The sequence below is a fragment of the Dermacentor albipictus genome, chromosome 2, assembly GCF_038994185.2.
Source record: "Dermacentor albipictus isolate Rhodes 1998 colony chromosome 2, USDA_Dalb.pri_finalv2, whole genome shotgun sequence".
NCBI lineage: Eukaryota > Metazoa > Arthropoda > Arachnida > Ixodida > Ixodidae > Dermacentor > Dermacentor albipictus.
Genome location: NC_091822.1, coordinates 126,708,731 through 126,727,025, shown reverse-complemented (window position 1 = coordinate 126,727,025; position 18,295 = coordinate 126,708,731).

The window sequence follows — 18,295 nt, the reverse complement described above, 5'->3', positions numbered from 1 at the left end:
ACCATATGCGTCCTCCAGTTGTAGAAGGTAGTTACATAGAATAAAGAACCAACTTTGGTAGTAACACCCATGCTTACATCTTCATTGTGATCAAGGGACCTGTACGAGGCCCAACACGTCTGTTCTTTATTTTTCTTTTATTCTTGGCACGTACACATTTTTTGCCACCAATATGTTTCCTCGCCAGACGAGTTTTCGTCGAACACTTGACTATGAACGCCTCTACAACGAAATGACCTGTGCAACAAAGGATTGATTATGTCTCGGCCAAATTCCTCTATATTCAATGTGAATTGGGAACAGCCATACACTGAGGACGACTACAATGAATTTACCTGTATAACAAAGGAATTAGGCATCCCTGACAGCTGATTTGTCACTTTGCGACAAACGCCACATATCAGTGCTGCCACAGCTCTCCACAGACATCTCCAAGTCTGCTCTGTACTAGAGCTAATGGGAACGCTAGCGATGCACTTGACAATCATATGCTGGTATCGGAAGTGGTCCTGTTGCCCTGCTCCAGGAATCGCTGAACTTGGACAGTGCTCGTTGTTATGTGTATTTAGCTTGGTCGGCTTAATGAAATGTGATTATGTGTACTTGAACACTCATTGCAAGGTGCCATACTTACCCATTTCAGGGCGCTAAATTTCTGAAAAAAAAACAACAACTTTTACAAGCTGCAAGTTCTTGCAGAAAAAGAACTGAACAAACACTCCTCCCTGGTGGTGAAAACCAACGTTTATTGCACTTCAGTTAAACTCGCTGAAGGCCTTGTCGTCCGACGCAGTGAAAAAGTTAAGCTATTCCAACCAGCCAATAAGCTGAATAACTTTTATGTAACCTTGTAGGCCTGTCGCTGGCATTGCTTCTGCAGTGCAGTGTGCTCATAAAAAAAAAGACAAACACATAAAAAACCTTCATATTGGTTGTACCAGCGTGCATGGTTTTATGCATACTATATAAGTTGCACCATTGTATAATAAGCACTGACAAAAACATTTGGAAAAAAGAAACGTCCATTACAGCCAGGAAAATAGAGTGCCACTCAAGAAAAAGAGCATCACACTTGCCTTTTTTGGTTCTTTCTTACCTTCTTTCAGGGTTTGTTTGAAGGCTAGTAGGAATAGCATTATTGGGATACAGCACTGCAGAGGTATAACAGACACACAATTAGAACACAACCATGTCGTGTGAGGAAGCCCTTCCTCGTTTGTGTACCTCTGCAGCACTGTATCGAAAGAATCCCTTTCTTGAATTTCGTTCCAAATCCTCAGTGCTGGCACATCAGTATGACGTCACAGATTTCAAAGTACTGGCTCTTTAAGGATTGAATTCAAGCTAGTTGGTAAGAAAATGTCTTTGAAGTGTGCCAGAAATATGGGACAAGCGAGTGGCAAACACAGACACACAGCTCTGATTTCCAGTTCGGCTTAATTGGAAGTCAGAGCCCCTTGATGAAATGCGAATTGTGTCAAGCTAGAGACTGAATAGTTGCCATAGGAGTAGTGGCATCTGTGTATGCATGGCATTACAAATAGCCACGGTGGAATTGAGATGATTCGTTGCGGGATACTCGCAGTAATCACAATCAGCAGCTCGAGTTGCAGGACAGAGGTTTCCATGTTGAGAGAAAGAGGGGCTATGCTGAGAGCTGGAGATGTTAGCCTAGCAACATGTCTGACATGCTGCTGCTCTAGATAATTAAAGTATGAAATGAAAATATAAGTGAACTCAAGAAAGAAAGAAAATGTCAGCAATAATGAGAAACTGTGAAATCAATCATTCATGAAAGAAAAAAAGAATGTGATTAGGCCCCACAGACCAGAATTTGCAGTGCTTCTATGGGGTAGCCATCTTTTGTCAGAGACTCTGTGAAATGGTGGAAATAACTAAATAACAATTGCAATAACAGTCGGCCTCCTCTTATTGCATGCTTGCTGCACCTGCTTGCTCATCATGGTTTTGTCGTCAGCTGCTTCGTCATCAAACTGGCAGCCTAGAGTGGGCTGCGTTGACAGCTGATGACTGGGATGAGATTAGGTGTGTTTGCTGCAAACAGGTGTGCACGAGTAACATATTCTGGTCTACAGGTGATGCAAAAGAAGTGAAAAGCACTATGTCATGCACGACGCAGAATCAGCATTTCCTTGGAGCATGAGAACATCATGCACTTCAAGGCGTGCATCTCAATGGTCATTGAAACAAGCTCTTTTAAGTCTCCATATCAAGTGAGAGTGAATGATTACATAAAATAGCGAGCACTGATTTGCCGAGACAATAATTTGTCTCTGTAGTATTGCTGTTGCTTTGGATTGTTTGACCTTTGATATATCGTGCAATAAAAACATATCTTTTTTGTACAGCATTCGTAATACTGTCTCAGTTACTTCAAGTCTAAGCACCCACCAGCCACACCAATCATCATGAACATTCAGTATTTAAAAAAAAACGAAAACAAAATCTGGTTTGCACAAGGTCCCAAAAATTGCCTTCCTTGTCCACCCTCGCTGCGTCAGCTGTCTCGTTACACAGCCGATTACTGTCGTGAAAGGAAAGGAACCTGAATGCCAGGCAGCTGGGGGATGCTCCTATGTAAGCCAAGTGTTGTGGATAGAAGTCCGGGTTATTATATTTAGGAAGATGTCAGTTTCCTTGCAGCTTTCTGTGATAAGCAGTTTTAGCAATCACTCTATCCTATCAGACTGTCATCTAGACTGGTTACCCGACACCCAGTGAACACTTTGCTGTGGCCTACCCGTGCTGTATTTCTGGCTACATGTATTCACATGCTTATAGGTGAAAGAAGTTGGTTTGCCAGTGTGGTAAAGTACATACATTGGCTCCAGTCAGTCTATGCGCCATACTTTGTTAAAACCCCCAAGTTGAAAGGTAGTATTGATCATAGCATCCCTGTCCATCTGCACAGATCAGACTTGTACATAATGAATTACATGTAATTAATTGCTTGTAATTAAGTACATTGCTTGATAAATTTGTAATTTATCACTTTCTTTACTCAATAACGGTTGCTGTAATTCAATTACATTTTTCAGGAACATGTAACCAGTAACTTTATTGGCAAGACAAGCTGCAACAGGAGGTGCAGCTTTTAGCACTTGAATATAGCAGGAACTACAGCAGGAAATCCCTGGTTGTCCAATGCAGCAGCCTCGTAGATGGGCCTGCTTCGATAGGCAAACCTGAGTTTTGCACATCTCTCTTGGAGGCACTTTTAAGTGGAATCCATAGGCAGTAAGAGTTGCTGCTCAATTCAACAGTAAGCACAGTCTATGATTTCTCTCAAACAAACAAGAAGTTATTGGTCGTTAAACACATATGGTTCCGTCTATCTGCATGATACGTGATTCACCTACACTTATTTTGCGATTGTAACAGAAACAGTACTTTGAGGGCTGAATGATAAGCAGTTATATTTTTTATTAAATTACCGATTTAGCCGCCTTTCTGAGGAAAGTCAACCTCTGCTAATGTCCCTTATAATTATTTGGCATAAGTCTAAACAGCTAAACGATAGAAGGGGCTGGCAACGACGAATCGAACTGATGTTGCTTTGACTACACCAATGGCCACTTTGGAAGTTGTTGCTAGCAAATCACCTGCAGAAAATTTTTTTAGCTTTTCCCTGCCAGAAGCGGCTTCTGCAAGCTCCAACAACAATGAAATGCAATGATTTAAAGAGGATCCAGAGAGAGAGAAAGTGATTGTAGAGAGAAAGAGGCACTCTGTTTTGCAGCCCTTTAGGGAGCATGTCTCAGCGCAAGCATTGCAGTACTGTGCTATCTTGATCTCATGCTTAAGGTGTTCGTATGCTACATACCGCCATTTATTCCAGCACCTACATCGAGCGAGTTTTCAGTGTTGTTGCTGACATCTTTAGAAGAAAAAGAGAGAACATGACCAATGAAAATTTTCCAAGAACAATTGTTAGTGAAGTTCAACAATGTGTGAAAGGCTGCAACGATGCGTTGAAAGAGCCAATCCAGCTCGTTTTCTATATTTACTGTATTCATGCAACATTAATAAATAAAGGTAGGGATGAAAATATTGTGAGAGCAATGAATTGCTATTTAGTAATTGTCCAGTTATTTTGTGGGGCAGTAATTGGTAACTGTAATCAATTACACACTTCATTGAAGTGATTACAATTGCAATCGGTTACTTTTTTTTCTGTAATGTGTACAAGTCAGGCACAGATTGATTTTCTTGTTTGGTAGAGGCATTCTGAATTTTCCCTAGCATTTCCTCAAAGTTCTGAAAAGCATTTAGACAAAAGACATTCAGTGAGAATGCCTGCAATGGAAGCTGAAAGTGTTTCATGGTGGTGGAGGATTACGATATTAAAGCGGAAACAGTGAAAACTATAACTAATGTAGTTGCACCAGTCCTGGCGCACATATGTAACCTAATGTTAGAAAAAGGGATATTTCCGCAGCAGTTAAAAACGGCAAGGGTGTGTGTCATTCAGAAAGGCGGGAGTCATGATGATCTTAATAATTACCGCCCAATCTCTGTTCTATCAGTTTTTTCCAAAATTGTTGAAAATGTTATCAAGAGCAGATTAACATCTTACCTCACTAAAACATCAGCAATAATAATTGATCAGTATGGTTTCCAGAAAGGAAAATGCACTGAAATGGCTCTTATCAAAATAAAAGACAAAATTATTAGTAATATTGAAAATAACTTTATTACTCTTGGGTTATTCCTAGACTTCAAGAAAGCATTTGATTCTATTAAACAAGAAATATTATTACGTAAATTACCGTTTTATGGAATAAGAGGTATTGCTCTGGAACTTATTAATAGCAATTTATCGTCAAGAATACAGTGCACAGTTGTAAACGGTGTTCCACCTGCTTTTGGCACAATATGTACAGGTGTTCCACAGGGCTCCATTTTAGGGCCCTTACTTTTTCTACTTTACATTAATGATATTATCAATGTACCTGGTTCAGCTGATATAGTTCTGTATGCAGATGACACTAACATATTTTTCTCTGGTAATGACTTCTTGAACACTTTAGCAAATGCAGACAAATATTTGCCTGAACTATCATTATGGATGCATGCCAATGAGCTTCAGCTAAATGTAAAAAAAAAAATTATAGTGTTTAAACCTAAAAATAAAATTCTAACCTTCGAGCCTGTGCTCAGTTTCAGAGGAGAAAAGATTGAGTGTGTGAGGTCTACACATTTTCTTGGTGTGGTCTTCAGTGAGCAGTTAAACTGGGCTGAGCATATTAATTACTTGCATTCCAAGATATCACGCTCAGTCGGACTAATGCATAAATTAAGGCTCCTTCTACCGACCTGGTTAAAAAAAACAACTATATTTTACCCTTATCCAGTCACTTCTCCACTACTGCTTATGTGTATAGGATGGAACGTCTACAAACCTAAACTCCTTATTTACCTTAAAAAAAGGCAATGAGAGCAATCCCTAATGTTCCCTACACTTCCAGTACAGGAGAATACTGGCGACCACTGGGCCTTCTTAACATATATAAGTTAATAACACTTCGACAGGCAAGAGAGGCTCATTGCTTGATCCACAGCAAACCTAACCTTAGCTTTTGTTCTGCTGCACTGCCTGATGCTGTTTATGAACTCCGATATGACTCTCGCAAAACTCCTGAGGTTAGAACTAACTATGGGCTTCATGCTTTTGAACATACCATTATAAATTTCTTTAATGACAACAAAGATATCAAAACGCTAATACACGAGTTCCCAAGTAAAATATTTTTACAAAAAAAGAGTTATGGATCTGTTACTTAGGTCATACCACACAACTTATACCTACTGTAGTCTTAACGTGGCATATTATTTACAACATTGCCAGATAACGGTGGTTTACTTATTGATTTTTGTGTGCTCTCTTCCCTGTTTCTTTTCACAGCTGTAATTTCAAGAAGTACTATCTCGGAACATTTATATAATGTACAGAATTGTGAATGTCCTTTCTTTGTGCGATTTTAATGTTACTTTAGAAGAAATCTTGTTGTCTCAAATGCACTGTTTGTCATCATGAGGAGGATAGGCCTCGTCAGGCATATACAGCCTTTAGCCTCTCTCCTGACGTGGCGATGTATGTTTGGATGCTGTATATAACATCAGCTATAAGTCTGCTTGGCTGCACAATGTGAAAGTCAAACCACAACGGGCCGGCATGCTGCCACCTTCGATACCCTAGTTAGCTAGACATACGCCACCTAGTAACAGTGTGTCACTTTTTAATGCATAAACATTAAGATACTCATGCAAATGAAAACCTGGTGGCACCTGTCGGTTCCTCCGTTGCGTTGGAGAAGAGAGAGGGTGTGTGAAGAGGGAGAGGGCTGGTGCAACATCACATCTTAGGAACAATAATACAGGTGCCATGTGATGTCCCACTTCGGTGCTCACAGCTTGTACATCATTCCTGCGTGCCTCATAATCGGAAAGTGGTTTGGCATGTTAAACCCCATAATTAAATTTTTACATCATTCCCTCCTCGCCAGGGGAGAGGAGGGGACGGCACTGTGGCATTTTACAGGTTCAGACATGCCTTGTGAAGGTTCATCCGAGTACAGCCTGAAGTGACATGTGTTAGGCATCATTTAGGAGCCTTGTGGGGTTAAGGTTTGCAAGGGATTAATGCTAATGCGTTTCCACCGAATTAACCAATTGATTGACCATTAGCTTTTTTCATATTAGCACCATACAAGAATGAATGGAATGACTTGAAATAGGCAGTGCTTTATCCGCGGACATTACTTGAAATAATGCTTACTTCATCTTCATATGCTGAGCAGAAGAGCAAGCAAGGTACTCTATGCGAGGCTTGGGTGTGAGAGTAGCAAGATGGGTGACCTCCCGTCCATTGTATCTTGCCTTGCCCAACGCATAGGCAATTAAAATTTTAATTATCTACAGTTGCTACCATTAATGTGCTCGTAGAAATAGTAAGAACTGCATTCTGTGTAAAATGTAACAATAACAAAAGATAGAAAGGTTCACATAAATGCCGTAAAGAGCTACATCCACTACTTTGTTTATTGCATTTAAAATGTTTCATAATTTATAAAATTGAGTACACATCTAAAATTTTGAAAAGGTGTCTTGTTTCGGAAGGTTCAATGAATAAATAAAAACACTGGTGTCTCTAAGTCATCATCACAGAAGAAAAGGTTCTTCATCAAGGCACATTTCATCCTCTGTGTTGTCACTCTCCTCACTGGTATCTTTACAGTTTTCTTTCAGCCTTTTTTGCTTCATTATTTCTTCTAGCTTGCAAAGGCCTTTCAGCGCTTTTTTCACATCCCGGTGCTTCATATTTTTTGGCGTTGAACACGGCAAGGTGGCAGCCTTTACTCCGCGCTTACGAAGGCTCCGCATGACTGCCATTGCGTTTCTGCGGGATGTCACGTGTCCACTGCTGAAGCTGGAGTACGAGGACTGAGTGCTTGCAGGGCTGAGATGTGGTGAGTTGGGTGGGGGCGTCCTCATTGTCGGCGTCACAATGTCAGAAAGCCTTTCCCAGTGTTCCTGCTCTAGCAAATAGTTTGGTATATTTCCAGCATCCACATCTTTGCACTGATACATGTCGTCACATGCTTCCCTATTGAGCGGTGTGGCAAGTGTCGGTGGATTGATTTGTGCATTCCGTTTGCGAGCTGCTCTCTCAACTGTGATTTCCTGCAGCGCCTTTGTGCGTTTAGCTGCTGTGGTGGGCTTTGAATCCTGGTTTGACGATTTGGAGCCATGGGATTGACTTCTGCCAGGTCGTGCTCTTGCGATGGTCTTGGGTTGTTTATGGCAGCCTGTTCTTGCTGTACACTGATTGCCTAACTCTGATGGCTTCCGACTTTTGGCACTCCTTTTGTTTTGTGTAACCTTTGAAGAACCAGGTTCTCGAGTGCTGCATTGCTCATGAGAATTTCTGCAATCACTCATACTGCACACTTCACACCATACTAGTTTTCTTTGTGCTGTGTTGGGGAGCTTTCTCGAACCTCGTGCAATCTTTGATTCAGGAACTCCAGCACGGGTTCGTTTCCCAGCTGGTGTTCTGGCTGGAGCTGTGGCTACATGCTTTCCAAACACTGGTGGTGTTTGCTGGTCTCTGGAGACCGTGTTCTGACCTGCATCATCATTCCGGTGTGCTGAAATAACCATTTTAGTTGCATTATGTGGTATGTCTCTAGCAGCCACATCTTTGCACTCGTACATGTCATTGCATGCTTCCTTGTTGAATGTTGCGGCACCTGTCGATGCGTTGTGCTGGGCATTCTGTTTGCGAGTTGCTTTCCCACCTGCAATTCGCTGCAGTGCCTTTGTGCGTTTTGCTGCTGTCATGGGCTTTGAAACCTGGCTTGACGGTTCAAAGCCATCGGATTTAATTCTGCTTGGTCCTGCTGTTGCGACGGACTCAGGTTGTTTGCGGTCGTCTGTTCTAGCTGTACGCTGAGCTCCTAGCTCTGATGGCTTTTGACTTTCTGCACTCTTTTTCTTTTGTGTAATGCAGGCCTCTGAAGAACCAGCTTCTTCGGCACTATGCAAATAAAGAGAATTCCTCTGATCACTCATAGTGCACACTCCACACTGTGCCAGCTTTCTTTGTGTTGCATTGGCAAGCTTTTTGGCTTCTTGTGTAACCTTCGATTCACGAATTCTGGCACTGGTTCGTTTTCCAGCTGGTGTTCTGGCTGGAGTTGCAACTGCATACTTTTTAAACACTGGTGGTGTTTTCTGGTCTCTAAAGACAGTGTTCTGACCTGCAGCCTCACTCTGGTGCCCTGAAATTAGCCTTTTATTTGGATGCGGTTTGCTTTGCATCAACCATGTCTCAGCTCGTCTAAGCTGGGTGTCTGCTGCATGCTGCCCATGGACCACGATGGGAGTGCGCGTTTTCTGCTTTTCTGTAGCTGTGTTATAACCTGATGCACCACTTAACGATGGAGCACACATGCTGTGCATTGCACGTGCAATGCCTTGAGGACTATCCAAGATCAACCTGCGCCTAGCTTTAATACCCGATTGTTTGGACCCTGCATGGTTGCTTGTAGTTTGGCATACATTGTTGGATTGTGCACTTTGGCTGGTGATAGCCCGGCGTTCACGGTCCTTATCTGACTCACAGGTGGTGCACATATGCTTCCTTTTGACCATTTTTCGGCTGGCTCTCAACTCGGATTCTTCCTTCTGGCTGTCAGACTTTGTGAGCAGCTGGTCAGCGCTACGCCGCGAAGGTCTTGGCGTTGCTTTGCCTTCTTCACTTCTGGTCATTGGTCGCTTTCTATCTTGCCAAGGCGTGGATGGGGTTGCTTCACTGGTCCCACAGTCAGGAATGTGGCCGGGCGTCCGTCGTCGATGTCTGCGTCGTCGGTGTCGACGTCTGCGTCGTTGGCGGGCGTTGGAACTAGGCGTTGCGTCTCGGTTCATGGTCACACGGCAGCTGCTGGTTTACCGACGTCACCAGCGCTCAAGAATGACGGCGGACGCGTTTCACGTGCATGACCTCTGAGCCGCGGCACAACGCCGGGTCTGAGCTGCTGACAGCAACCCGGTCCACACGACTTGATTAGCGTTTCAGCATCTCACCATACACTCACTCGTTGAGAAGTCTGAGTAGAAGCGCCCACTGCGAAACCAACGGTCATAGGTGCAAGCGTATCCAGAGAGGAACTCGTATGGACGCCGGTTGCCGTTAGCACAAGCACACAGGAACCGCTAGACGTAAGCGCGTTGCCTGTCAGATAAGCAAAGCGTCGTACTCGAACGCTCGCCGCGTTCGCTTGAAACGGCAGGAAACGGTTAATTATAGTATTACCATATAGATGGTATTACGCTCCTGTTTTGAACGAGCAACCGCGCCAGCAGCGCCCAATAGCGAAACATCTTTATGGCTAGCTATGACTAGAGCATTGGCTAGAGTAACGTTAATGATGATGATGGTGATTTATTGCAAATAGGAAATGAAGCTGATCACTTTTGATGAGGATGTTCCGCTTTTACGTTGAAGGAAAGACGCAAATAACCATGCAAATAACGCACATTAAAAGAGCCCCCCGGATGGATGGATGGATGGATGTTATGAGCGTCCCCTTTGGAACGGGGCGGTGGGTTGCGCCACCAAGCTCTTGCTACTATGCTGCCTAATATCCTACCTAGGTTAACCAATGAGAAAGGAAAAAAAAAAAAAAACACTATGAACTACCACGTCCAAATTTGCTGATCCCCTATTGCGAACTGTGTTTTTGTACGTCTCCGTCTTTTGTCGTTTCCCTACTTTTCTTCCACCAATCCTCCAATCGCCTCTTACTAATGTCTATTGCGGACCTGTTTGCTTTACCACTGCTCCCGCTGAAGGGCTTCAAGGAGGCCAGTGGTGCCTAAATCGACCGCTGGGTAGACGTCTTCACATTCTAATAAAATATGCTCTCCGTCGTTTCCCTAGCTTTACCGCAGCAAGCACATGCTTCTTCTTCCTTCTTATATCTCGCTTTATAGGTGCGTGTTCTAAGGCATCCCGATCTCGCTTCGAAAAGTAATGAGCTTCCCTTTGAGTTATCATAAATGGTTTCTTTCCTGATTTCGTTTTTTCCTCTTAAGTAGTTACTCATGGCAGGTTTCTTTTCCATTGCCGCCACCCATGAGATTAATTCAGCCTCTCTGACTTTCCGCTTGACCGTCTTTGTTGCTGTGTTGCCCACCCCACAGGTCGCATACTTGCTGGTAAGCTTCCTAGTTCTTTTCCTCCACTGTGACTCAATGTTTTGCCTGTACAGGTACCTGAACACTCTCCCAGCCCATTTACTTTCTTCCATATTTCTCAGCCGTTCTTCATACTCAATTTTGCTGCGAGCTTCCCTCACTTCAAAACTAGTCCAGCCCATATCCCCCTGCACAGCTTCATTTGTGGTCTTCCCGTGAGCGCCCAATGCGAGGCGACCCACTGACCTTTGGTTTCCGTCGAGCCCTGATTGTACCCTTGATTTAAAGCAAACAACCGCATTTCCAAAAGTAAGTCCTGGAACCATTACCCCTTTCCACATACCTCGGAGGACCTCGTACCTATTGTATCCCCATAGAGCTCTGTGCTTCATTATGGCTGCATTTCTCTTCCCCTTGACTGTTATGGTTTTTTCCTGTGTTTCCATATATCCATTGCCTTCGTTTATCCATATACCAAGGTATTTATATTCTGTTACCCGAGGTATTTCTTGGCCCTGTATCTACACTGTCTGTATTTCACTGTTTTCATTGAATACCATAACACCTCATTTTCTAACACTAAATTTCAAACCTAAATTGTCGCCTTCCTGTCCACAGATATTAGCCAGACGTTGCAAATCACTTTGCTTGTTAGCGAGCAATACAATGTCGTCCGCATAAAATAAACCTGGGAGTTGCTGCTCTATTACTGTACCTGCCTGTTTGTATGAGAGATTAAACCCGATATTACTTCCTTCTAGCACCCTCTCCATCCTCACCATGTACATCATAAACAGCAGCGGGGATAAAGGGCACCCCTGCCTCAGTCCCTTGTTGATTTGAACTTTCTCCGCGCTTCTCATCCCTTCCCAACGCAAACGGTATTTTCTAGGTAAATCTCTCTCAAAAGCTGTAGAAAATTGTTACCTAAGCCTTCCCCTTCCAGAATATCCCACAAAATGTTGCGGTCTACGTTGTCGTATGCTCCTGTAATGTCCAAAAAGGCCACATACAACGGTCTGCTTTCTGCTTTCCCCTCCTGTTCTTTCTTGTTACTTTATTGTTGCGGCTAGACTGTATGCGTACAAGGTCCTGCATATTTCGCTGCGCATGTTCGAAAAAAAAAAACAAAAAAAAGCAAATAGGTTTCGCCTCATCGCTGCACTGGTCTTGCTCAAATTTTGCTGAAATGTCGCATTTTGGAGTCGTTATGTCGTTTAGTATAACACTTAATTACTAAGAAAAAATTCGCAGTTCCACCCGATAGGCAAAGCACCGATTACGATAGCGAATTAGTAGATAGCTGTACAAAGTAAGGATAGTGGTTTTATCGGCCGTGTAAACTTGTAAACATTCGCTTACTAACTAAATTAACTATGATAGAATGTGTAAGCGTGACTCAACGAGGACGCAGAAAGAAGCAGACACACAGAGACTAGCGCTGGCTTTGCGTATCTGCTTCTTTCTATGTCCTCGTTCAGTCGCGCCTACCCATTCTGTCATGGGTAGGCGCGACTGGAAATCTATATTTTGACGTGTAAATGTCAAAATATAGATTGCAGCAGTCATACGGTATCTCTCTTATTAGGGTGTAATCCTTAAATGACTCATGGGTAGAAAAAAAAATCCGATGTCCGGCGTTATATGGCACCAAAATTGGGACTTGAATCCTCAATCTTTGGTGTTAAATAGGGCAAAGCGAATTAAGGCACAGTTCATTGAGATAGAGCTAATTAGGGCACTCTAACCCACCACCTTTGGTGGGAGTCGAACGCACTTGGAGATATGGGCGAACCAGCCATATCTTCAAGTAGGATTTCAATTGACATCGTGAAGGCCGGTAGTGGAACCCACGACCTTTCCTGTCAATTAAGGCAAAGTTAAGGCACTTGAACCCACAACCCAAGATGGAGATATGGGCGAACCGGCCATATCTCCAAGTTGGATTCCAATTGACTTGGTGAAGGTCGAGATTCGAACCCACTACCTTTGGCGTTAATTAAGATAGCATTAAATTATTCGAACCTATGATTTGGTGGTAATTAGGGCGAAGTTAAGGTACAGGTACAGTTAATTAAGACAAACCCTCGACCTGTGGTGGGAGTCGAAACCACGACATCAGGTATTAGGGCGAACTGAGGCACTGCTAATTACGGTCGAGGTAATTAAGGTACTCCAACCCACCACCTTTGGTGGCAGAAAACAATAGGAAATGCATTCGAAAGAGAATGACAATTTAAAGAATGTCTTGTGAGCACCCGGCCTTTCTCCTTCATCCTCCTTAGCGTATGCTATAGTGACTGTCAACATTTTCGGACGAGAACCGGCGCATTCAGCATGGTATGGCCGATGACACTGTTAACATTTTTATAGCCTTAGCATTCATTAAAATGTGAAAACTGGGCTCATAAAATCGTAAACCTGATCCTTGTGAATCAATATAAATCCTGCAATGCCTATAGTATACATGAAAAAAAGTGAGTTCAGTAAGTACCAGGCAAAACACACAAGTGGGACTAACAATGTCACATCAATGTTACATTTTAGGTATACAATTGATAAAGCTTTATTTCGAAGATGATTGGCACCCAGCCAGGTACATGTACGAAAATATTCATTGCAAGTTCTAGCTGTACACAAACAGGTTAAACGTGGTAAAAAAAAAGAACTTAAATAATAAAAATTATTCAAGATTCAACTTGACTAAAACAAAAGTGATGAGAAAAAGGTGTTAACACTCAGAAAATGACTAGCAGTCACAATGCCAGTTATATTTAAAGGGCTAAAACTGATTAGTAGGATGTAGTAATATGACAGACTAATGAATGACCAAAAGGGCATGACCTGCATGCCAGCACCTGCACCTGGGACCACGAGATTCAAGATGGAAAGCCAGTACTTTCTAGTTATTTTTAAAAATATATACTAAAGGAATATCCACACAAGCAGAATCCCGAGATGGAATGATAAGCAACTTGCTCAGGCAGCTTTTGACACCACGAAAGTGCAAAAAAAACATAATGCTGCTGGAGACTTCGAGATAAGCATTGCAAATGAGAAATATCTCCGACACTTGAAGAGGTGCGCTAGAAACCAAGCGATACAAACATGTCTGAAAATTAACTACCGAAATGTTGCCTAGGCGAACTAAGGTACCAAAAATAGTAGTCAGAAGCACAGCTCCAAATTTCAGTACGCAACTGTGCAGTTCTTCCTAGTGTATACGCGCTTGGACCATGGTCAACAGAACAAAAAGGTCGAAAAGACACACCACTGAGGCGCACTTCATGCTGCTCACGCGCGGTCAATTACCCTGCACTTTGCGACACGAGACGTTCACTTGAGGGATCGTCAGCCGTTTGTGCGCCGGCGCGAGTAAGAGCGGGCGCGAGAGAGAAAATCTGGGGACTTTTGCTCCTTGACTCTGCCTAGGCACTACGGAGGAGGTTTCTTAGCGCGTGTTGTAGGCGTTTGTCCCTAGGCGTGCCGGCATCGCGGAATGGGGTCGAGTTTGTTTACGCTCGGACGCTGGCTGCCGGCGCTGTAAAATAGGTGAAGCAGCGGGCACTGATGCCCGATTTGGCGACCGCTGCGTCGGACAGACTGTCTCGCACCTGTGGCGCTCGTGCTAAGTCAGTCGTGGCGGATCATAGCTTTCTCGTGCCTTACGGCAATGCACCTTGTAAATAACATCACAGATGTTTCTGTGGGAGCAGTAGCGACCGTAGTAGAGCCCGGGTCGCATATATTGAAGATCTAGAAGGCAGAGCGCCTTAGCAACCGCGGTTAAACGCCGGTGGCTGAAAGGCCGCCGGTACGATGACGGACTCAGCACCAGCGCGGTAGGCGCGAGAAAGTAGAGAGTTTTAGCCCAGCGGGTTTACGGCCAGCGGAGCGGAGCGGGCGAGCGGAGACGCGATTGCGCATGCGCACAACGCTGAGGCGGCCAGCGGTTTTACGGAGCAGCGTTTACGCCCGCTGGAAAGCACTCCCCAGCGGAGGGTATACGCAGCGCGCGAGCGTGCGTAAGGGCCCGTACATGGTCGCTCCGCCCGTCCGTTCCGCCCTCGCCCGGCCGCGTGCGGAAGCCCGAAAGGCGGAAGGTGTCGCAAAATTCGATGCACGCTCAATCCGCACGACCGGAACGCACGCGCACTCCTATTGGGCGACGCGGCCTGTTGACAGCTGGCAACCGTTCGGCGGAGCAAAGGTGTTCAAGGTTGGCAACGACCTTTGACAGCAGACGACACTGGCATATTTTTGCAGATCTGATTTCAAGTTTCCGCGTTCCGGTGAAAAGGCGACTCTAGGCTGCCGCATTCTGTTCTTCAGCCGTATGTGTTGCATTGGCACCGTCATCCTTCTTCGAAACATTGCACAGTCGTCTTATCTGCGCCACCTTTTACAGATGTATTGCAATCGCATCACGTCGCAGCACGCGACGTATTCTCGGATGATTACTTTCAGTGCACGCTGCCTTGGCTGGTTGAACAAAACCTCTCTAATTATCCAACGTGATGCGTTCTACGTCACGCGAAACTGAGAGTGTCGCCGGAAGCGCGGTGGCGCGGTTTCTGTAGTGCTAGTGACAGCTTGCAAGAATACGGAACGCACGCACATCTGTCGCGGAATGCATTTGCGTAGGTCGCCAAGACGCACCTTTTTACCACTGAGCACGCGTGTGAGGCTCCGAGTACAGCTTGCTGACACGCTTGCTCGTGCTTTTTTTTTTCACTCTGCCAATTTTAAGAGAGTGCTTAAAGCAGTTGGATTCATGGAATGCATTTTCCTTAAATTATTTGCTCAGCGATGACTGAAGTTCTCACCGTGTGCAAAAAAAAAAGTTATGCATAAGTGGTTAACTTCATGCAGCAAGGAATTGAAGGTTAAGCAGTGAATCTACAATTCATTATGACTGGCTTAAAGTAATATGTATGTATAGCGGTGACCTTATGCAGATATATGCATACTCATGAGATATGTTTCCAGATATGCTTTCAAATAAGTACTCCCCTTGGAAACATAATAATATATGGGGTTTTACGTGCCAAAACCACTTTCTGATTATGAGGCACGCCGTAGTGGGGGACTCCGGAAATTTTAAAGAACCCCAGGTGGTCAAAATTTCCGGAGTCCCCCACTACGGCGTGCCTCATAATCAGAAAGTGGTTTTGGCACGTAAAACCCCATATATTATTATGTTTCCAAGGGGAGTACTTATTTGAAAGCATATAATTTACATTGCTGATAGGAAAACTTATTTTGAGTGAAATCAAACAATTGCATTCTTTCTTGCCAGCCTGGCTACCCAATATGTTGCCAGCTTACTACTTAACATACCTAATTTAACATTTCAACAATGTACAAACATTACCAAAGCACACAAAATTAAGCAGTACCTTGACAGGCATGCTCCCTCTCTCACCCATGGCACCAAACAAGGATATTCGACTCGAGATTGTTTGATACTGTCGGCATCATACATGCGTGTTCTATTTTGATTACTCTACTTATAAAAAATAAGCTCTAATCAGGTTATATGAGTTAGTTGGGCATGAGCTGCATGTTGTTTATGTATTTATGTAGTAACAACCTTGCTAGCTCAAGCACAGCCATATTTTAGGAAAATGAAAAATGCATAGCATAACATAAACAGCTGGCTAGTGCCTGTATTTATTTGAGAGCAAACCGACATTATCAAGTGTAGCTTAGCAGTGAGCTCAGTGACCTCTTGTGGTGTGAAAAGGTTGATGTAGTTAGTAGTTTTGTGTTTGTCTTTCTTACTTAGTTGCTGTTTTAACATGCACATGACAATGAAATGAAGGTGCGTAGGGCAGAAGACAGGGCCACACAAAAAGCGAGGAAACATTCTTTGTCATTTTTTTATTTCCATAACAAACCAGCGAATAGTTCCTTAGGTTCAGTTTTGTGAATAATGCACAAGGTGTTCTGCGTAAAACTGAAAGATTGTAGTGCTCTATTACCTATACACTATTTGGGTAGCCAAATGAACGATACTCCCATTAGCACTGTGAGAGCACAGAAATTTGCAGTCAAGAGGCCGCAGTGGCTCAGCCTCTGTGCCAAATGTAAAATTGTTCCAAAAGAAAACATGCATACTGGTGAATTGGGTATGCATTCACATCTGCTATTCAAATCCACACATCACAAGTAATCTTTCATTCCTTGGCACATTTCTCACCATTGTACAGACTTTGCTTCAGCGCTCTTTGTGTGCACTAATATAACTTGGTAAATCAAAGCTGCGGTTATTCAGTACACTGAAAGAAACTTTGCATGTGGGTTAGATAAAAATAATGCTCCTACATATGGGTCAGCTTAGTATTATCAGCCGTTTTGTTTACTAGTTCACTGTTACGCCTGAACTATATGGTGCCACTGGACAATGCTGTATCCCTGTAGGCACGCTAGAACAGCTTGGATATGCACAAACAATCCTTTACATCGCACTTAAATTAAGGTGGTGTAGATTTGCTGTCACAATGTGCTTGTAAGCATAACTGCCGAGCATTCAAAAAAGTGTTTGAAATGTAAGGGTGGATGCTCAGGTTTGCAGGTGTGACATTTTACATTTATAGTGCAAGGACACACCGACGAACAGGAGGGATACCACACAAATCCTCGTGTTGTGACCTCGCAGTCACAATGCAAGTAGTTTTCAGTGGTGTTTAGCTATAAACATGTGAAGCAATCTGTAAATTCAAAACTGTATTAAGTAAACTGAGACACCATGAAAAGCAACATAACACTACGGTGTACACATTTTTGTCACATCAGCTCTTTGTGGTGCAGGTCAAATATGTATACAAGCTATTTGTAGGAAGTAGGAAGCCTATCCAATATAAACAAGAAACTTGCAGGCAAGGTAATCACAACAAACCAGCTGAGACGGTGGTACTATTCTACTTGTTTTCGTTTGTGATAGCACAAGTGTTCCCACTTGTGCTGCTGGATGGTTGCGACTGATATGCTCGCGAAGGTTTGGGTCATTCACATTTCAAGGGATGAGTAACTGTTACATACGTAAATCATCTTCCTCTGCATGCAGCCGCTGTGGCTGGCAGTCGATCCCGTAGCCACATGCTTAGCAGCCAAACACCACAACCACTAAGCAATCACGGCGGGTAACTGCTGCTCAGGTTGTGCAATCTGTGTGGCTGTATCAAAGCACTGATGTAACACGTGTTTCAGTGGGGTCCAACTACAGCACAGAAGTTGTGGTGCAGCTCTTCCTAATGGCAACATGTGTTGCAGCTGGGATACAAAGAGTTGAGCCTTTGTATCCGATGAGCATATGGTAAGTGGAAACTTTGTTTCCACTTCTAAAAATTTTTGAGTATGTTCTAAATGACATGAGCCAATGTTGTAATGCTATTTTAATTTTTATAATAGCTGTACACGTTTGTGTACATCAAGTACACCATGAAATAACAGTCATCGGGGTATGCTTGAAAGGCACCTTCAGCATCTGCACTTCAAACCGCAGCTATGTCGTAGCCATTGTAGGTGAAACAGCAGTAGTCAACGCGAAATTGACCGCCACTTTAGCAGT